The sequence below is a fragment of the Hylobates moloch genome, unplaced genomic scaffold (genome assembly GCF_009828535.3).
Source record: "Hylobates moloch isolate HMO894 unplaced genomic scaffold, HMol_V3 SCAFFOLD_10, whole genome shotgun sequence".
Classification (NCBI taxonomy): domain Eukaryota; kingdom Metazoa; phylum Chordata; class Mammalia; order Primates; family Hylobatidae; genus Hylobates; species Hylobates moloch.
Genome location: NW_026652285.1, coordinates 83,286,668 through 83,308,311, shown reverse-complemented (window position 1 = coordinate 83,308,311; position 21,644 = coordinate 83,286,668).

Here is a 21,644-nt window from a genome sequence, read left to right as displayed (position 1 = left end):
AAAAAAAAAAAAAAAAAAAAAAAAAAAAAAAAAAAAAAAAAAAAAAACATTTTCACACTCCTAGAAAGTTCTCTTGTGTTCCCTCCTAATCAACACTCCAACCCGGAGATCATTATGACTTTTATCACCATAAATTAGTTTTGCCTGGTATTGCATAAAAATGGAAGCCTATAGTATATACTCTTTTTGACAATCACCCATGTAGCTGTGTGTATCAATCATTTGCTCTTTTTTATCGCTGTGTAGCAGTGCATGGTATGACTCCATAACTTGCTGATTCATTTTTCTCTTGATGTACATTGTGTTATTTCCAATTTTGGACTTTTGGAAATAAAGCTTCCATAAACATTCTTGAGTACGTCTTTTTGTGGCTATATACTTTCATGTCTCTTAGGTATATACATAGGAGTGAAATTTCTGGGTCATAGGATAGATGAATGTTTACTTGATTAGAAACTGGCAAACATCTTTCCAAAGTGATTTTACCATTTTTCTTTCCCCTCTCCCATCATTGTATATGAAACCCAGTTGCTCTATATCCTCATCAGCACTTCTATTGCTGGTCTTTTAACTTTAGTCTTTTTGGTTGTGTGAAGTTGTATCTCATCATTTTAATTTTCATTTTCCTGGTGAATAATGACATTGAATATCTTTTTATTTGTTTACTTTCTTTTTTTTATTATTGTACTTTAAGTTTTAGGGTACATGTGCACAATGTGCAGGTTTGTTACATATGTATCCATGTGCCATGTTGGTGTGCTGCACCCATTAATCGTCATTTAGCATTAGGTGTATCTCCTAATGCTATCCCTCCCCCCTCCCCCCACCCCACAACAGTCCCCGGAGTGTGATGGGATCAACCCAAATGTCCAACAACAATAGACTGGATTAAGAAAATGTGGCACATATACACCATGGAATACTATGCAACCATAAAAATGATGAGTTCATGTCCTTTGTAGGGACATGGATGAAACTGGAAATAATCATTCTCAGTAAACTATTGCAAGGTCAATATTTGTTTATTTTCTATTCAAACATTTTGCCTTGTGAAGTGACAGATGGAGTCTTTTGCTTGTTTTAATTGTCTTCTCCTTATTGATTCGTAGCTATTTAAAAATATGTATGTTGGGCACAGATCTTTTTTTGTTAGGCATGTATATTGTAAACATTTTACCCCAGTGTGTGACTTGCCTGTTTGCTTTATTGATGAGAAGTGGCTTTCTGATGAGCAGTATCATTTTTGATTCAGTCTATTTTCTTTTAAAGTTAGTCCTTTTTGTATATTGCCCAATAAATCATCTGTCACCCCAGTGTTGCAAAGATATTCCCATATGTTTTCCTACTGAGGCTTTACAATTTTAGTCTTCACATTTAAATCTCTGATACTTTCTTGAATTAATTTTTGTGTATGATGTAAAAAATGGATAAAGATTAATTTTGGTGGGGAAAGATGTCTAGTTGTTCCAGCACTATATATTAAAAATTAAGTTCCAGTTTATAAACATGATAATCTCTCCATTTGTTTAGCTCTTACTTAATTTTATTCAGTCGTGTTTTAGAGTTTACAGTGCTTTTGTCAGAAATCAAAGGCTCATATTTGTGTGGGTCTATTTCTCTAGTCTGTTCCATTGATCTATTTGTCTAGCTTTAACAACAATAGCACATTGCCTGGTTTATTGTAGTTTTGTAGTAACTACTGAAACCTGGTATTGTAAGTTCTCCAGCATTGCTGTTCTTGAATTTCTTGGTTATATCAGGTCATTTGCATCTTCATATAAACCTTATAATCAGCTTGTATATCTTTCCTAATAAAAGCCTGCTGATATTTTGATGGGGAATATGTTGAATTTTTAGAGCAATATGGAGAGGATTGGCAAATTAACAATATTGAGTCTTCCATTTCATGAGCATGATAATCTCCCCATTTATTTAGATCTTATTTAATTTTATTAAGTGATGTTTTATGATTTTTAGTTAAGAGGTTTTGCATAATTTTCACTAGATTTCCCCCCTAGGTTTTTTAATTTTTTGATGCTCTTGTACGTAATGTTAAAAAAAAATTTATTCCCAATTGCTGCGGCTAGTGTTCAGAAATACTCTTGATTTTTGTTTGTTAACCTTATAACCAGCAGTGTTGCTAAAATTCACGTATTATTTCTTGTCAATAAATCTGTCAGTTTATTTATAGATTTCTTTGGAATTTCTATGCACATAACCGTGTCAAATATAGAGTGTTACTTCTTCCTTTCCAATGCTTAGAACTGTTATTTATTTTTCTTGTCTTATTTCAATGGGTAGAACCACCAGTACAATGGTCAATAGAAACAATAATAGTGAATATTTACATTGAATTTCCTATTAGCTGTACTACTGTTTTAGTAGATAACTTTTATAGATTAAGTTCTTCCTTATACCTACCATGTTAAGAGTATCCTTTTAAGTAAAACAGTGTTGAATTTTATGAAATAATTTTTCTCTATCCAATGATAACATTTTGTGGTTTTATTTTTCTGAATCATTTGACATGAATTAAACTGACTGATTTTAAATGTTATGCCAACTTTGCATTCATCGAATGGCTAGACTTGTTTATGATATATTATCCTTCAAATATATTACTGGATTCAATTATTTTGCATAGGATTTTTATATCTATGTTAATGAGGAATATTGGTCTATAATTTTTCTTTTTTTAAAATAGCCTTGCCATATTTTGGTATGATGGTTATATGAGAAATATGGAATGAGTTGAAATGTATTCTTCCTATTTTCTGAAAGTTTGTGTAGAACTGGTATTTCTTAAATGCTTGGCAGAATTTTTTTATTTCTTTGTTTTGTTTTGGCTTGTGTGTCTCTTTGAAGATTGTTAATTACATGTCTTATCTCATAACTCTCAGTTTTTTTAAACGTTCTTTTCTCGCTGTTCTAATTTCTATTTCTATTGATCTGTCTTTAAGTTCACTCAGCGTTTCTTCTGCTGTCCTTCTAGCCTGGTATTGTCCATCTAATGAATGTCTAATTTTAAATATTACTTAAAATTATTTTTATTTGACAAATGTTGTTTATATTTATGGTGCACAAACATGGTATTGTTATATATATATATATATATATATATACACACACACACACACACACACACACACACATTGTGGAATGGTTAAATCATGCTAATTAACATATGCATTAATTTAAAATATTTTAGAATACCTATCTCATTAGTACTTCCATTTCTCTGTTGAAATTATCAAGTTTTTCATCCATTAGATGTATTTTTTGCTCTAGTTTTAAGAGACACTTTTAGTAGTGATTTTACAGTCATTTTTGGGTTATCTGTAATTCTCATCATATAGATTATATTTTTCTTTTGCACAAAAGTTATATTTTCCTTATTTTTGCCTTGAGTTGTAACTTTTTATTGTGTTTAAAAACCATGGAGACTCGTGCTTGCTTCAGCAGAACATATACTAAGAAGATTAGCATGGCGTCTGTGCAAGAATGATGCGAATTTGCGAAGCATTCCATTTTGAAAAAAGAAAAAAATAATACAAATAAATAAAAACTATAGAGACTGAAGTAAATATTATTTCTTCCAGAAAGGGCATATCTTTTCTTCTAATCAGTCAGCTAGAATGAAAATGGGAGGCTTTTTGCTTTGATCCAATATGGAATTTAACAGGATTGGGACTGATTTGGAGATCTAGTTTCAGATTGCCTTTGTTTTCAAGATTTCTTGAGTGTGAAATCTTATCTATGTATATAATAGGCCCTTTCTTCTTGTAGACTTTGGCTCTCTAATCACTTTTCAGTCTTGCCTCCAGCTTCCCAAATGCTTCTGCAAGACACTGAGCAAAAGTCTATGAGAATTGATGGCAGGAAAACTCTGCTATCTCTGCATTTGGGGTTTCTAAGGTTCTATTTCATTGTGCCAGCTGACATGGCTGTTAAAAGTTTAACTGTTTTTTTCATACCCCCAGCAGATTCTTTCTGCCTAAATTCAGCAAGTGCTCCCAGAAGGAAAGCAGTTCATAGTCTCTGTTCACCCAAGAAGGGCCTGCCCCTCTTTGGAAGTCTTTAATTCCTTGCATTCATAGTCCTTCAATGTGTTAAAAATATTAATTTTACTTCATTTTTTCTGTTGTTTCGGTGAGAGCAATAGTCTGTCAACATTCTACGTCTGACTTTACTTGAAGTAAAACTCTGCAATTAAATTGTCGGGGAGAAAAGGAATTGCAAGGTGACGTTTGCATCGCAGAATTTTAGAGCATACTATAATTTTACACTGTAGTATTGCATGGAGTAGACCAATGTAGTTTGGTAAAACAGAATAGAAACTCAAAAAATAGGTTTTGGCTTGTGGTAAAGATTATTTCCTCCCAGAATTTGTAGAGTAATGTGTATTTAAGAGATATAAAATACCTATTTATTTAAAAAAAGTTAGAGCCTTTCCTCACCCAATACTCCAAAAAGAGATTGTATAGGAGTTAATTTGAAAAATGAAGCTACAAGAGAAAATATTTTAAAAATACAAGAGAACATACCGAGAGATGCAAAAAATAAAAAACAAACCGACTCTGCTTACAGCATTAGTAAAATACTTCTAAGCATAAAATTAAGAAAAAATGATAAAGGAGAATAAAAATAGAATTTTTCTGTCTCAAAATTATTATAAACAAATTTAAAAGTCCAACTTCAAAGTAGGTATATTTGCAAAATAAATGATACACAAGTGTTATCACCCTTAATATATAAAAAGCTCTTATCAATCAACAAGAAAAAAGCTAATAGAAAAATGCTTTAACAGGTAATTCACAAAGACATATCAATGGCTTACATATATTTTTAAATTTACATCATTAGTAATCAAAGCTGCCTCTTATACCATTTTTCTTTGTTCTCCTCCTGAGGTGAGAGGGAACTCCTTAATATTCTCATAGGCTCTTTTTTATTCTGTATATTTTAGGTGTACAAAACAATGTTTTGATATATACAGTGAAATCGTTGCTACAGTCAAACCAATGAACATATCCATCATCTCAGTTACTATTTTTTTGTGCTAAGAGTATCTAAAATCTACGTTCTTAACAAATTTCCAGGATACAATATGATATTATTAATATGCAATACAATATTGTATTAATAATACAATATATCTCTAGACTTATGCATTCTTGTATGTCTTTGTATCGTTTGACCTACGTATAACAACTTACCTTCAATGGATAAAAAAATTTTACATTTTTCTCCATCCCCATTTTATGCTTTTGATATCACAATTAACATATTTTTTTCCATTAAGGAAATACTGTATCATTATTTGTAATACTTTTGTCTTTTGACCTTTATACAAAGTTATAAGTGATTTAAATACCACTATTATTTTATTATAGTATTCTGCATTTATATGTTTACTTTTACCAGTGAATTTTATACTTTTATGTCTTTTTATGTTAGTAATTAGTGTCCTTTCATTTTTTTTTTTTTTTGAGATGGAGTCTTGCTCTGTTGCCCAGGCTGGAGTGCAGTGGTATAATCTCAGCTCACTACAACCTCTGCATCCCAGATTCAAGTAATTCTCCAGCCTCAACCTCCCGAGTAGCTGGGACTACAAACATGTACCACCACGCCTGGCTAATTTTTGTGTTTTAATAGAGATGAGTTTTTGCCATGATGACTGGGCTGGTCTTGAACTCCTGACCTCAAGTGATCTACCCGCCTCAGCCTCCCAAAGTGCCGCACCTGGCCTTCTTTCATTTTCACTTGAAGAACTCTCTAGCATTTTTTCTAAGGCAAGTCAATGGTGATGAACCTCAGCATTTGCTTTTCTGGGAAAGTCTTTATTCCTCCTTCATTTCTGAAAGACAGCTTTGGCAGATATAGTTCTTGATATTCCCTTGTATGTGACATGTTGCTTGTCTTGCTGCTTTCAAAATTCTCTCTTTGACATTGGCTTTGGAAAAGTTTATTATAATGTGTCTTGGTGAAGATCTTTTTGGACTGAATCTATTTAGGGATTTTGGGGCTTCATAGATAACAGGATTTTCATATCTCTCCCAACATTTGGGCAATTTTTGGCCATTGTTTCTTTTTTTCTTTTTAAATTTATTATACTTTAAGTTCAGGGATACATGTGCAGAATGTGCAGGTTTGTTACATAGGCATATATGTGCCACAGTGGGTTGCTGCACCCATCAACCTGTCATCTACATTAGGTATTTCTCCCAGTGTTATCCCTCCCCTAGCCCTCTACTCCATGACAGGCCCCAGTGTGTGATGTTGCCTTCCCTTTGTCCATGCGTTCTCATTATTCAACTCCCACCTATGAGTGAGAACATGTGGTGTTTGGTTTTCTGTTCTTGTGTTAGTTTGCTGAGAATGATGGTTTCCAGCTTCAACCATGTCCCTGCAAAGGACATGAACTCACCCTTTTTATGGCTGCATAGTATTCCGTGGTGTATATGTGCCACGTTTTCTTTATCCAGTCTATCATTGATGGGCATTTGGGTTGGTTCCAAGTCTTTGCTATTGTGAACAGTGCCGCAATAAACATACGTGTGCATGTGTCTTTATGGTAGAATGATTTATAATCCTTTGGTTATATACCCAGTAATGGGATTGCTGGGTCAAATAGAATTTCTGGTTCTACATTCTTGAGGAATCGCCACACTGTCTTCCATAATGGTTGAACTAATTTACACTCCCACCAACAGTGTAAAAGTGTTTCTATTTCTCCACATCCTCTCCAGCATCTGTTGTTTCCTGACTTTTTAATGATCGCCATTCTAACTCAGCCATTGTTTCTTTAAGCTTTCTCTTCTTCTGTCTCTCTTCTCTATTTTGGAATCTCATAATGCATGTATTGATTTGCTTAATAGTGTCCCGTAAGTCCCATAGGCTTTCTTCATTTCTTTTCATCTTTTATCTCCTCTGACTGGATAATCTCAAAATATCTGTCTTCAAGTTCCCAGTTTCTTCTGCTTGCTTTAGTCTGCAGTTGAAGTTCTCTACTGCATTTCTGATTACATTCATTGTATTCTTCAGTGCCAGGATTTCTGCCTGGCAACTTTTTAAATGATTTCTATCTCTTTGTTGAAGTTTTAGTTTTGTTTATGTATTTTTCTTGACTTCATTATCTATTTGGGTTCTCTTATATCTTGCTGAACTTCTTCAAAATAATTATTTAAATTTCTTTCAGGCAATTTGTAGATCTTGATTTCTTGGGGGTTGTTACTATGTTCCTTTGTAGTGGTGTTTTCTTTCTTTTTTTTTTTAATGTTTCTTATAGCCTTGCATTGGTGTCTGCATATTTGATAGAGCAGTCACCTCTTCCAAACTTTACAGACTGGCTTTGGTGGGAATAGATTTTCATCTGCAGCTAAATGCAAGACTGCAAGCTGGGTGGGGGTGTGGCAGCTTTGTTTCCAGAGGGCATGCAGGTGTAGTCTCCATGTATCTCTCCCCGTTGAGGTCAGCATTGACAAAGACTAGGAGGGCCTCAATGGCCAAGGCTGCAGATGTTTGTAATGGCAGCAATAACGGTGTGGGCTGTTGGAGTCCCCAAGGGGAAGGTTGTTGAGGTCTTTCTGTTATCCCATTCCTCACAGGAGAGAGTCCTAGCTGAGGGATTCCCTCTTAATGCTGGGTCTGGTGTGGGCTTCAGGAAGCTGCAGTGGTTTCAGGCCAGGAAACAGGTGCTCACAACAGTTGTGGCACCTGGGTCTTGGGATACTGGTGCACACACAGAGGCATGGGTTTATGCAGATCACCTACAGAGCTGGGGTCTAGGACTTTGGGGTGTGCATCTCAAGCCCAGAGAGAGGGGATATAGCAATAGCTCAGACTGTGGGTCAGGGTGCAGCTGTGGTATGGCCCCAGGGATAAAGTGGTGCTGTGATGACTTAGGTCCCAGGGTTTGGGGTAGTACAGCAAAGACTCTAGTTCCTGGAAAAGCAAGGTATTGTAGTATCTCAGGCCCTGGGAGTGGGGTTGAGTTGGGGTGCTGTGGCAGTAAGACCCCAGAATGGTGTGGCACAGCAGTAATGCAGGTCCCATGGGGCGGGGTCCAGCAGTGACTTGAGCCCAGAGGGATGGAGTTGCTCTCCAGCAACTTGGGCCCAGGGATAGTGGGGTGCTGGGTGTCCCAGGCCTCAGGTGGTAAGGTGAAGTAACAGCAAGACCCCAGAAATGGAGAGGTACTATGGCTACTCAGGCGATTGGGATGGGGCACAGCATTGGCTCACTTAGTTGGGCTCAGCACTGGCAAAAACTGCAGGGTGTTGAAGCCTGCAGGTGTCTGCGTGGTGATGAGGGCCACTGGGATCCTCCTGCTTACCTTTTCCCCTCGAAAGAAATCCCTTCTGGCTCTGAGCTGATCCCAACTGAATAATGGAGTAGTGCAAGCAAGGTGATTTCCACACAGCCATCTTTGGTGTTTGTGCTTCACTGAGTTTCTGCTACCTCTTTGCTGTACTCCCGAGCTCTCTCAGCAATTTCATTGGTATATAGTTATTAGTTGTTTTTGTGGGGGAGATGAAGATTGGCACCTTCTTGTCTGCCATTCTGCTGGTGCTACTCTCTAATAGGCTTTTAAGTGATAAATTTAACTTGAATTAAAACTTAGTCAAGGAATGAATTGCCCGCAATGAAGTATTTTTGAATCTTTCAAATAACCAAGTCATCTTTGGTTATTTGTTTGGTGTCTTTTCTTTAGCTCACATTCTTCCATCCTGCGTACCCTTCTGAAAGTCTGCCATTGATGAAATCTCCTGAGCACCAGTGCACCTGGTATCTACCATGACAACATTGATGACAATGCTAAAAGATGATTTTCCAAATCCCCAGACCCTCAGGGTGCCTGAGAGATACTGCAATTCCATCAGTTTTCACCAAATCAAAGCTGTGCTGTGTTGTCGGCACAAAGGAGGAGCCTGTACTCTCCCTTCTCCGTATCACATCTTATTACCTGGGTAACACCATGCGCCTTTGTTTCGTTGGGGAAACAGCTTCTTTACCTCTTTCCTATAATCCCATCTATTCCAAGGTACAAGGCCAGGAACCAAGACAAAGTTATACCTTATTCCAATTAACCCAATTATAGTTATACTCAATGATCCCATTTAAAGAGCGCCCTGGCAAGCAATGTTCATCTGAACTATTTCTTCTTCCACATACAATGAATGTAAAAAATGGACACCTAAGCTATTAGCCCACTCCTTATCTTCCATGTCCAGATATAAAGGAATCTCTTTAATGATCATCTGTAATACCCACCAACAAATTCATAGGCTAAGTTAGGAATTAATGATGCTCCATTCCCTTATATCTTTCTGAAAATCTTCTTCAAAGATGGTGAGAACTCTCTATTTCAACACTTACTGTACTGCTAATACTTGTTTGATCATAGCAAAACTATTTTGCTCATAGCCCTCATTTTCTTTCTCCATGTAAGTCACTATCTTTACCTATATTCCAGAGACACAGTGAAGCACAACTAATTGACTCTAGTCAATCTATAGTGAAACAAGTGGCAGAGAAGCCCAAAAATAAGCATTATGAAAATCTTAAGACTCTAAGCCAGCGAATTAAATAAAGAGGTAATAGCCTTCCTAAGAAAGAGAACTGACCTTCTGAGCTTTTTTCCCTCGGGGAATATCAGTTTTACCTTTTCTGCTAAAATGATGGCAGCTAGGCTGGGAACTTAGGCTAGATTATTTATTTAATGTGACAGCCCCTCCTCTCCTTTCTCTCTCTCCAACCCTTTCCCCATGACCTTTCCAGATTCTTCAAGTTTTTTTTTTTTTTTTTTTATTAAACCTCATCAAAAAATCAGAATTAGGTGAACAGGTATTGAAAACTTGAGTTACCTTTTGTTGCTCTTTTTTTCAAAAAAAGTTTAAATATTTCCTGGATGATCTTTACCTAAGGAAATTACTGGCAGCAATTGCAGCCTTTAAAAAATGTTAAATAATCTCACTGATGTTCAGAAAAAAAACAAAAGTTCTGTAGTTCCAACTGCCTGTGTGGCAGGAGGAAAACTGAATTCTTGAAAAAGGCCTGTTGATTACAGCTTTCTCTTGTTAAAAGAGTGATTGCTCAATGGGAAATGGAAGATCACAAATCTTCCACTTTTGGAACTAAATGATAATAGAGTTTTAATACCCTAATGAAAATAAAACCTCCTCCTGAGTGAGCTACTCAAACTCTGCATTGCTTGACTAATGTGTTGAGTTAAGTAGGGAGGCCTGCAATGTAGTAATTTCTCCAAGGAGGCTGCAGGGACAGGAAAGTACATTCCAGACACCTAATCATTTACAATTGAGTTTAATGAGGTAGTAATTTACAGCTTTGGGGTTGGAAGTATGGAAAGGTCCCTGCCAGGAACTGGACAGACTCTAAAATCCTGGAGTTTAATGAAGGCATTAGAGGGTGGTTTCATACAGCCGAACTTGTGTAATTCCATCTGCTCAGTGCTTGGACAGGAAGTAAATGACAGGGCACTTGGGACCTACATCTGGAAACAACATGTTTCAGAGGATTTTATAAATCCTGCAGTAAAAGGAGAAGAAGAAGAATGAAAAAAAACGGAGGTGAAAGGGCATAATTATGGAGGATGAGGAAGTACAACAAAGAAGGGGCTTTGCAGGTTCTTCTTGGTTTGAAAAATAACATTTTCTAATGTCAAGGTCAGCCATTGATAATAATTGACAAAACACACTTATCAAGCCTGATATGAAAACAGAAGGTACTGAAGCTTCCTTTTTGGACAGGATTTGGATGAAGGCTACAGAGTAGTTCAGGATCTACTGAACTTACCTGAAGATGCATTTCCAGTCTTCCAGCAGTATAGCTGTTACCTTCTTGTCATCATTTCTTGGTTTGTAATATACTGGGTTAATTTTGCTTTCTGTTCACTGTTGCTTTTTAAATACAGCTAGCACATGAAAGGAGTCTGCCTTAAAGAGATGGAAAAAGCTCAAGGCACAATGACATGTTGTAAGGGTAAAATGTAGCTGCTAGACTGGCCTTTATATTATATGCCAATTATTGACATAAATCGAGATTTGTTTCTTCTCACTTAGGCTGAATGTTCTTCATATGTCACTTTTATGTTACCCCTATTTCAATTCCCTCAAGAGGAAGTCTCATGCTCCCCAATTTCCAAATCCTCAAAAACATTCTCCTGTTCATGACCAAGGGTTCTCATTCTTTCCTCCTCTTGTTGTTTCTGAATATTGGAAAGAAATGAGGTTAGATCAAAGAGAATAGAGAGGAATCATTACATTTCTGGTCATTAAAGAACATAGATCTAGGTTAAAATTCATCCTTTTGTCAGGATGTTATAAAATATTTTAGAAGGAAATACTGTGTGAATATGTTCTAGGCAGGTAAGTGGTGCTAGCAAGAGAAATCAGATGCATTCATAGTGAGCTATGTTACTTATTGGGATCTCAATCACATTCACACTCCTAATCATTGATAACAATGAACACTTACTCTATGCTAGTTGGTTTACATGCATTATCTCATTTAATTCTTTCAGTAATCCTATGAAAGAGATTATACTTTTATCTCATTTTGCAGATGAGCAAACAGGTGCATAAAAGTTAACAGCTCAAGGTCACTAGGATAGTAGGTACAAGGGAGAATTCAAACTCATCTTTTTGCTCATATATAACTCATAGATCATAAGAATTCAGCCTACAGTCTTACCTCTTTTGATATATTGCCTTGAGTTTCGTATGTTTGGATGTCATAGGAACTTTTAAAAGATTTAGCCAGAGTGATGGTCCTGATGACATCAGGGAAACACTTTTCATTCCTCCAAAAAGCAAAAATGTCTATCTTTAAAGTATGTCATATGATACTTAGACTACTGAGTACAGAAAAAAAGGATTTTTTTTATATCATACTTTTTAAAACCATAGACCTTAAATATAGCTCAAAGAAAAAAAGAAATTGGTTTTCAAATGCTTTTCTTGTTTTCCAGAGAAGGAGCTGTTTTCCATGTCTTAAGTTTGAATACATTCTTTTGCTGATTAAAAAATCATAAACAAGTTTTTTAGTGTCTCAAGATCTATAGTCTATCCTTTGAAAGTCTGGGCAAAATCTCTACACTGGAATAATAATTATTCTTTGCAAAGCTATGTATGCCTGTCCATAATGAGAAACACGTGACAAGGTGTTTAGTTATGGTTCCAATCCACATGAGCTGGGAAGGACTTTCAAGTGAAATAAATCTTCACATGTGTGACAAAAACAAGCTCCAATATATTATACTATTGGTAATGCCAGCAAGGAAATCTGAGAAGAGAAGTGCTAATAAGGTGGAAAAAATTTGAAATTTTTAATATTAAGCTCTCATTTCTTTCTCTTTCTGGTCTGCAGAATTAATAGCCTGATTATTGTAATTTTATTGGGTACTGCTAGTTTATTTCCAGTTTTGAGAATATTACAGTGCTAATCTTAGAAAAAACAGTTGGAAAAATCATATTTAGTTACTCACAAAACCGTTTTCTTTTTTTAAAAGATCACAGAACTAATAAAGCAAGCAATCTCCCATCTTCTGGACCAGTGAATACAAGCTTGCATTAGATTGCTGATATCAGATGTTACTTTCATGACGCTGGAGTTGTGATACGTATTACCTCTCAAATACATTTGGCATGAGTCAAACATTTAAAAATTAAGTCTATTATTGATTCTTTTTTATCCTTTAGAGAAGTACACTAGTGTGCCATTTATCCAGCATGATTGGGGATTGAGATATTTTATTAAACAGATATTTACCCAGAAATTTTACCTTCTCAAATGCCAGTGGTAAACACTTGCAACCAGATTTTATGGATATCTTTCTAGACTATATGAGTTATCTGTCTGCCTTCTTAAGAAGAAGATACTGAATACAACTTCGTCTTATCTTCACAACCTCAGATCTTTGTTCTGAATGAAATTGGTGCTACCTTGTATTCTGCTGCATTGTAGAGTCACTGTTGATGTGTAAAACGCTATTGAGGTGTGAAGAGCTGTGCTAAGGCTGACTAGACCAGGTCATTTGAGTTCTTGCAAAGGCCTTTGGAAATTGTGTGCGTATATGTACGGGGGTGTGCTCTCTCTAGTACCATCCTCGTAGTTGGTTGCTTCTACTCTCTGTGGCTGGAATACCTCACCCTAAACATGTGGCTCTGAGAGAAGCTGCTAAACTCCGCCTGGGTAAGCTGGGGCTTTGTGACATCTGTTTAGGTCATTTGGAGACTGTGGTTGTTCCATTTCTCATTCTGGATTGTGTAGTAGATATCCGAGACTGCCAGATTACTCACCTCTGAGTAAGCAGGCAATTTCTAACGTTATGCTTATTTTGCAAAATATTAAACAATTTCATACTCTCCATGCCAAATCTTTTTTTTTTTTTGAGACGGAGTCTCGCTCTATCACCCAGGCTGGAGTGCAGTGGCGCGATCTCGGCTCACTGCAAGCTCCACCTCCCGGGTTCACGCCATTCTCCTGCCTCAGCCTCTCCGAGTAGCTGGGACTACAGGCGCCCGCCACCACGCCCGGCTAATTTTTTTTTGTATTTTTAGTAGAGACGGGGTTTCACCGTGGTCTCGATCTCCTGACCTCGTGATCCGCCCGCCTCGGCCTCCCAAATCTTTTTTTTTTTTTATCTGTTGTAGGCCTTACTTTACTAATGATACTACTATCTCTTTTAATCACCCCCATCAGAGGCCCAGGTCATAGCATGGACGTTTGGGGCACATTATTTTAAAGCCCAATATCTAAGTTTGTATTTCTTTTCCCCAACTTCATAGTTGCATGATCAGAATTAAGTGAACAGATGTTGAAAACTTGGGTTACCTTTTGTTGCTCTTTGTTTCAAAAAAATGTTTAAATATTTCCCAGATGATCTTTACCTATGGAAATTAATGGCAGCAATTGCAGCCTTTAAAAAATGTTAAATCATATATACATTGTTTCTGATAGGATGATCCAACATGTTATCAGTCCTCCTTGGGTTAATTTATATATTTAATGTAACTTCAAGCAAAACCCCAACATGAATATTTTGGGCCTATCAAAAATTTTTTTTGGAAGTACAGGAAGTCAAGAATATAGAATAATACGTACAATAAAGATTTTTAGCATTGTTTACATTGAGGTAATTGATACACTAAATGATCACAAGCTAAATCCAATTTAACAAATATTTATTGGGTACCTGTTGTGTACCAAAGAGCATTTTGGGTTCTTGGGATAGAGTACATGGAGTGTACAGCCTAGTTAGTTGACAACAAACGAGCAAGTAAATGTACAGGTGTCAAATGGTGGTAGTGCAGGAGGTATGTGGGATAGAGTGTAAGTGGTTGAGATGAACTGAAGATGTTTATGAAAGCTGCTTCAGTAGAGTGGTTGGGAGGAAATCCTGGTAGGAATGCATCCAAAAGAGGATGGGAAGAGCAGAACTGGAGCCACCATGGATAGGCAAGCTTTTATAGAAGTTTTGTAGTAAAGAAAGGCAGAGATGTGTTATGGTAGCTGGGGTAAATGAGGGTTTTGTTTGACCTTCTAGCATTTTTGTATGCTGGTATGAATGATTGAGCAGAGAGAGGGAATTGAAGATGCAGGAGAGAGATGGAACAATTGTTGAAGCAGTGTTGTTGTTGAGTTGGCAAGATGGATGAGATCTACTGCACAAGTGAAGGGTGTGGCCTCAGCTCAGAGGCTAACAGGTCATTCACAGCCCTAGACTGCTAAGAACAAGGCACACATACCAATATATCAGTAGATGTGGTAGCCGGTGTATGTCAATGCCTATTCTGATTGCTTCTGTTTTCTCAGTGAAAAAGGAAGCAGGGTTATCATCTGAAAGAGAACACAGGGCGGATGCATGGGATATTTTTTCTTTATTTTTTTTCTTTAGGAGACAATGTCTTGCTCTGTTGGTCAGGCTGGAGAGCAGTGGCCCCATCATTGCGCTGCAGCCTCGAGGTCCTCAGCTCAAGCGATCTTCTTGCCCTCAGCCTCCCAAGTAGCTTGGACTACAGTTATGCACCACTATACTTGGCTAATTTTTATTTTTTTTTTAGAGACAGGGGTTTGCTATGTTGCTCAGGCTGGTCTTAAACTCCTAGCCTCAAGTGATCCTTCCACTTCAGCCTCCCAAAGTGCTGGGATTATAGGTATGAGCTAGTGTGCCAGGCCAACATAGACTAGGTGAGGAGAGAAAAAAGGCACAAACTGGTCATCTTAGAAATTGAGTGAATGAACTGAAAAAATATAGTTAAATTGCCAGGAGGCTCTAAGGGCCCATTTGAGATGCGTGATCATCAATGTAAAACTTGATCAGTTTCTTTTTATGGAACATACTTCCCCTATTTTTCTGCCTTTTATGAAGGATTATCATATTGTCATTGCCTCTGGGAAGCACTGGGTATTTCTGCCTCCATCCCCTCCCCCCCGTTCATGCTTCTCAGTTTCTTTCCCCTGTTCCTTCATTCCTAGGAAAGAAATTACTGGATTTCCCTTTTGACTTTCTGGAACATCTTACACACATCTTTATCATAACACTCTTAAATAAACTAATTATTTCTTTACATTTCTGCTTTTATCCTTACCCTCATTGTGCATGAGTTTCTATTTCAGGTCCCTAGTATAATATCTTCATATTATAGATTTTTAGGTAAATGTTTACTGAATGAAAGAAGGAAGGAAAAATAAAAGTTCTACCTGTTATTTCTGTATATACAGTTCTTATAGATGGCCTCTTTCTGGTATTCAAAGATTAAAAATCAAATCACCCTTCACTTTGTATCTCTAGAGACTGGCTAGCAATGATTTTTCTTTGACTTTATTTTGGAGATTCCATTTATTTGTTATTTGTTATTTTTCTTCTGGTTTCTAAATGATGGAGAATATTTCTTGGCACCACTTTAATAAGACAAAGTTTTAAAAGGATTTATTTTCTAACAAATGTTTCCCTTTCACATAATGGCAAATTACATAAAACATTTCTAGGTCAATCAAGGCAACTGAGAAATTTTGATTTTGACCACAGCTGAGGCAATTTGCTGTGGGGATGGCTGGAGGCACACAGAGGTTCCTGAAGCCAGTTGGCGGGGCTGTAATTGATTTCAGATGTGCCTGAATAATGCTGAAGATAAATGTCCCAGAGGTAGATTATTGGAGAGCATTTTAGCTGTTTCTAATAAAATTTTCTTTAAAATTCCAAGTTTTTTTTCTACAGATGCATATAATAATTCTATCCTGATCTAATGGGCCTGAGTGGAAACTACATGTTTGTGACTTCCCATTTCCCCCTAATTATGAAGGGAATACATAGTCTTAGTAGAAAAATACAGATGACTATAAAGACCCAAACAAAAATAGTCACTGGATATTTACATACATATATTTATCTAGTTGGAATCATACAGAATGTAATTTTGTATATTAATTTTTATGTGATATCTTGAACTTTTTCTCTCAAGATTACAAATTTTCAAGATATGATTTCAATAGTTTTATAATATTATATAGCAGTGTTTTTTTTTTCAGTTTCCCATGTTGTCTTGAGGATTCATAGAGATGAGAGTCTTTGGGGGGCTACCAAGGGCTTTGGGGAAGCAGGAATTGGGAGTGCAGTAATTGAGCCAACTGGCTCTAGGATCCCCTTGGACTTTTCAGAATCCACATTTGACTGATTTTTTTTATCGGGCTTCTGCACAAAATTCTCCCTGAAGAAGAATTCCCAAACATGTTAAAATTTGAAATCATTAGTGGTGAGTTATAATTTCACATTTGTTGCACATCTAGTGTTTCTATAGTTTAGTGTCATGGAGCACTTTGTACACACATACATAAACACACACGTACACACACACATTTCTTCAGGATATATAAATAGATATAGAATTACTGGGTCAAGTAATAGATACTGTTAATTGTGCTAAATATTGTCTGGAGAGTGGTTATGCAACTTTAACTTCTAACAGCAGTGTATAAAAGGGCCCATCTCATAACACACAAATCACCTTTTCTTGGTTGTCATTTTCTATTTTGAAAAGTAACATATCACTGCTATTTTAATAAGCAATTGTTTTATGGTGAGGCTAAATTTTATTTACATGTTTATTAGTAATATTTTCTTGCCTGAATTTACTTGCTTATATTTCTTTGCTAACATTTCTATTGGAGCATTAGTGTTTTCCAGTGGATTTTAAGATTTACAGTTGACCTTTGAACAACACAGATTTAAACTGCAAGGGTCTACTTATATGCAAATTTGCTTTCAACAAATGTACAGATAAAAAATATAGCAATCACAGATGCAAAACCTGGGTATGGAGTGCTGACTTTTCATACATGCAGGTTCCACAGGCTGACTGTCGGACTTGAGTATGCATGGGCTTGGGTATGGGGGAGTCCTGGAACCAATCCCCCCGCATATACCAGGGATGACCATATAACTGTGCTTTGTATACTAAAGGTATTAACCTTTTGTCTTATTTGTGGTTATTTTTCTAGTTTGTCACGTAAGTGTTAATGATTTTTTAGTATCATTTAACGTATTTTATGGAATCTGATTTGTCGATCATCTGCTTTATGACTCCTTCTATGGCTTTTACACTTAGAAAATCTCTTTCCATTCACCTATAATTTCTAGTTTCATTAAAAATATTAATAGCACTTTGGGAGGCCGAGGCGGGTGGATCACGAGGTCAGGAGATTGAGACCATCTTGGCTAACACGGTGAAACCCCGTCTCTACTAAAAATACAAAAAAAATTAGCCAGGTGTGGTGGTGGGCGCCTGTAGTCCCAGTTACTCGGGAGGCTGAGGCAGGAGGATGGCTTGAACCTGGGAGGGGGAGCTTGCAGTGAGTCGAGATTGCACCACTGCACTCCAGCCTGGGCGACAGCAAAACTCCGTCTCAAAAAAAAAAATAATATTAATTCATAAGAATGTATTTGGGACCAAGATGTGTTTTATTTGTAATTTATAATAGCTAACTTTTATGTTATTTTTTGAATGATCCATACCAATTTCATTGAATTATTAATTTATGGGAATGTAATTAACTTTATCTAGTGACCTTTTATCCAACTATCTTCCTAAACTGTATTGTTTTCTTTGATCATTTATTTGAAGAGTTTCTTCGAGTTTCTAGATGGAAAAAAAACTATCAGAAAATAATTATTGTTTTGTTTCTTTCTCTACAACCTGTATGCCAGTTATCTTTTCTTCTTTCCTTACCCTTCTGGCTGGGGTCAGTACAATGCTGAATAGAAGTACTGATTGTGGATATCTTTGTCATGTTCCTGTCTTCAAAGGGAATGATATAACTTCTTGCCATTTGGGGTGATTGTTGTAAGTTTTCATTAGATTCTGCTTATCAGGTTAAGAAAGTTCATTTTAATTTTTATTTGCTAAGAGTTCTTTAAACTTGTGAATTATTTTTGAATAATAAAAAATAAATTTTCCCCATCCATTGAAATACTCATTTCTTTTCTTTTGCTAAAGTAGTTGGATTATACTAATTAGGTTTTCTGGTGTGAACCCATCTGAAATTGGACTCAATGCATTATTTATTTTATGCGTTGCTGGTTCAATTTAATCATAATTGATGTAGGTACTTTTAAATTTATGTTTTAAAATAAATCTGGCTTATTTTTCTCACAGTACTTGAGTATGTTTTTGGAATCAAGGTTATATAAGCATCATAAAACAAGTTGGAGGCTGGGCGGTGTGGCTCACACCCATAATCCCAGCACTTTGGGAGGCTGAGGCAGAAGGACCACTTGAAGGCAAAAGTTTGAGGCTGCAGTGAGCTATGATAGCAACACTACACTCCAGCCTAGGTAACAGAGCAAGACCCTGTCCAAAAAAAAAAAAAAAAAAAGCCATCTGGAAACCTCCAGCCACAGTTGCGCTGCTGTAGGCAACACAATGTAAGGTAGAAATAAACTGTCTATTCTGAGCCCTACCAAAATTTTGGAATCATGAGAAGCAGTAAATGATTGTTTTGTATTAAATTCTAATGCATTCTTGGGTCTGTTTCTGTCTCATCATTTAGTATGATTGTATCATCTGTCTTCTCTGTTTATATCTCATATTGTCCTTAATATTGTTTCATTATATTTTAGAATCTGGTAATGCAATTCTCCCTGCTTATTCTTGTTGTTCAAGATATTATAGCAGGAGTCTCTGAGACTACTCTGGCTCAAGAGACTACCCGATTAAAAAAAAACCCAAAAAACAAATATTATCGCTATTACTGTCTGTTTTGCTTTCAGGTGAAATTCAGAATGGTTTTGTCAGTTTCCTAAACCCTTTGGAATTTTTATTAGAATTGCACTAAATGTGTAGATTATTTTGGGAAGAATATTTGCAAGATTTTCTTTACAACCTGAATTGATTGGTCTTTTCAATATCTTCAAATATTGTTACATTCCTCACTAATCTTTGTAGTCATTACATATTTCATGCAATCATGCATTTATTCATTCATTACTAATCCAGAGGGCACAATTCTTTTTTTCTTTTTTTTTGTGAGACCGAGTCTTGCTCTGTCGCCCAGGCTGGAGTGCAGTGGCACAATCTCAGCTCACTGCAACCTCTGCCTCCCAGGTTCAAGCAATTCTCCTGCCTCAGACTCCTGAGTAGCTGGGACTACAGGCATGCACCATTATGCCTGGCTAATATTTGTATTTTTAGTAGAGATGGAATTTCATCATGTTGGCCAGGCTGGTCTTGAACTCCTGACCTGAAGTGATTCACTCACCTCAGCCTCCCAAAGTGCTGGGATTGCAGACATGAGCCACCCTGCCTGGCCACAACTCTTATTAAGCTCAAATTTGTAGCCTACTGCTATCTAGTATACAGGATTTTACAGAATGTGCTTCATATATTAATCCTGTCATCTGGTAGTAGTTAATCTCTTATTTCTCAATTTCATACATTTTTCTATGTTTTATTTTATTGTGATACTTGGAATGATACTGTGTACAGTAATGGCTGAGCCTTTATACTCCCCTCTTCCTTGGTCATTGAATGGCCAATCTGAGGCTTCCCTGAGGAGGGTAAGACCTTGGGCAAAGCAAGTCTAGGCAGCTGAGGCTGACCCTGAAGGAGCTGTCAGTTTGAGGCTCACCAATGACCATGTTCCCCACAGCTGGGCAGCAAGTCGTTTCTTGAAAGGTGACCAGGGTCATGCATTGCTGTGTTCTCCACAGCCTGGTTCTGAGAAACTTGGGAAAGTCACATCCCTGGCCCTGTCATGTGGGATGGATGAGGTGGTTCTCTGTAATATCTGCCCCTTCTCATTGTTCCAAACACTGCATTTTTCTCAACCACAGCTTTTCCTCTTTCCCCTGATGGGTGTTTATTTAAATTGCTTTAAAGTCACTGGAGTAGCTTGACTTACAGCTTTGATGTAAAGTGTGTCTGCAAGACCCTCAGCATGTAGCTGTTCACACATAAGCCACAGCAAGACACAGCTGTGACAGGGGAAGAGGCCTCATTGCTGGCCCTGGAAGGAAATCCCAATTAAATTGCACTCATGGTTTTATATTTAATGAAAACCTCTTGGTGTGCCGCTGCCATTGTTTCATTTTTCTGTGGTGTTTTTGGTGGCTTGCAGTTTTGCGTGCAGTTCCCAACCCCTGAGCTTTCTGTAGGTAAATAAACCTGAAATTGTATTAATGTGTTGTTGGCTGCCATTTCCATTTGTCTATACCCAGAAGCCATCTCTGCTGTTTTCAATGAACTTTTTGTCCTTGAAGCAAATTAATCAAACTCAGCTGGTGTCACCGTTTTAAACCCACAAGAAAAACAAAATTATTTTTCTCTTTTTACATTACCTGTTTCTCCAATCATCTCAATTAAGTTCTCCTTGGGACCATCTGCCTAGTGGAAGACAAATGGAGAAATGGATATGAGCAGCAGAACTGCAAATAGGTTTTTATGAAAAGAAATTATATAATTAAACAAAGTGATATGCTTTGAATTTTCAAAGAAATATGAAAACCTATTTACAATCAGATACTCTCAGCAACTAATTTAGAGCAGTAATCTGAGGTCAAGATGTTTTAAACACTCCTAGATCATGGCAACTGTTTATTTTAACAATGCTTACTTAGAGTTGGTGCTACCAAATTTGCTTTTAAAACTCAGTGTGTGATATATATCCTTTCCCAGTATTCCATTAGAGTTTTAATAGTATAGAAAACTAACTAGATAAGGACCCTAAAACCAAATAAAACTAAGTTAATAAATACCGTGCAAACTATGGATAATAGGAAAGCATGTTTCAGAAAATAGAACTAACTTCTACCAGATGCAATGACACAGAGGCTGGATTGAAACTAAAAGATTATAACCTATACAGACTTCCTTACTAATGCCGTTGAGCACTGGAAAATAAAGCAGAGAGAGATTTTGATTTTCCACTATCTGGCCTTAACTCTGAAAAACTAAAGATTTACTGCCCAGAAAAAGGTCACTTTCCCTCCTGACCTCATATATGTGAATTCTTTTGTAAGAGTGTCAAATATGCTTTCCTCCCTCTCAAAATCTTATTCCCCATCAGATACTCAGATTCCTTCCTTCTCTTCTCTTCTCTTCTCTTCTCTTCTCTTCTCTTCTCTTCTC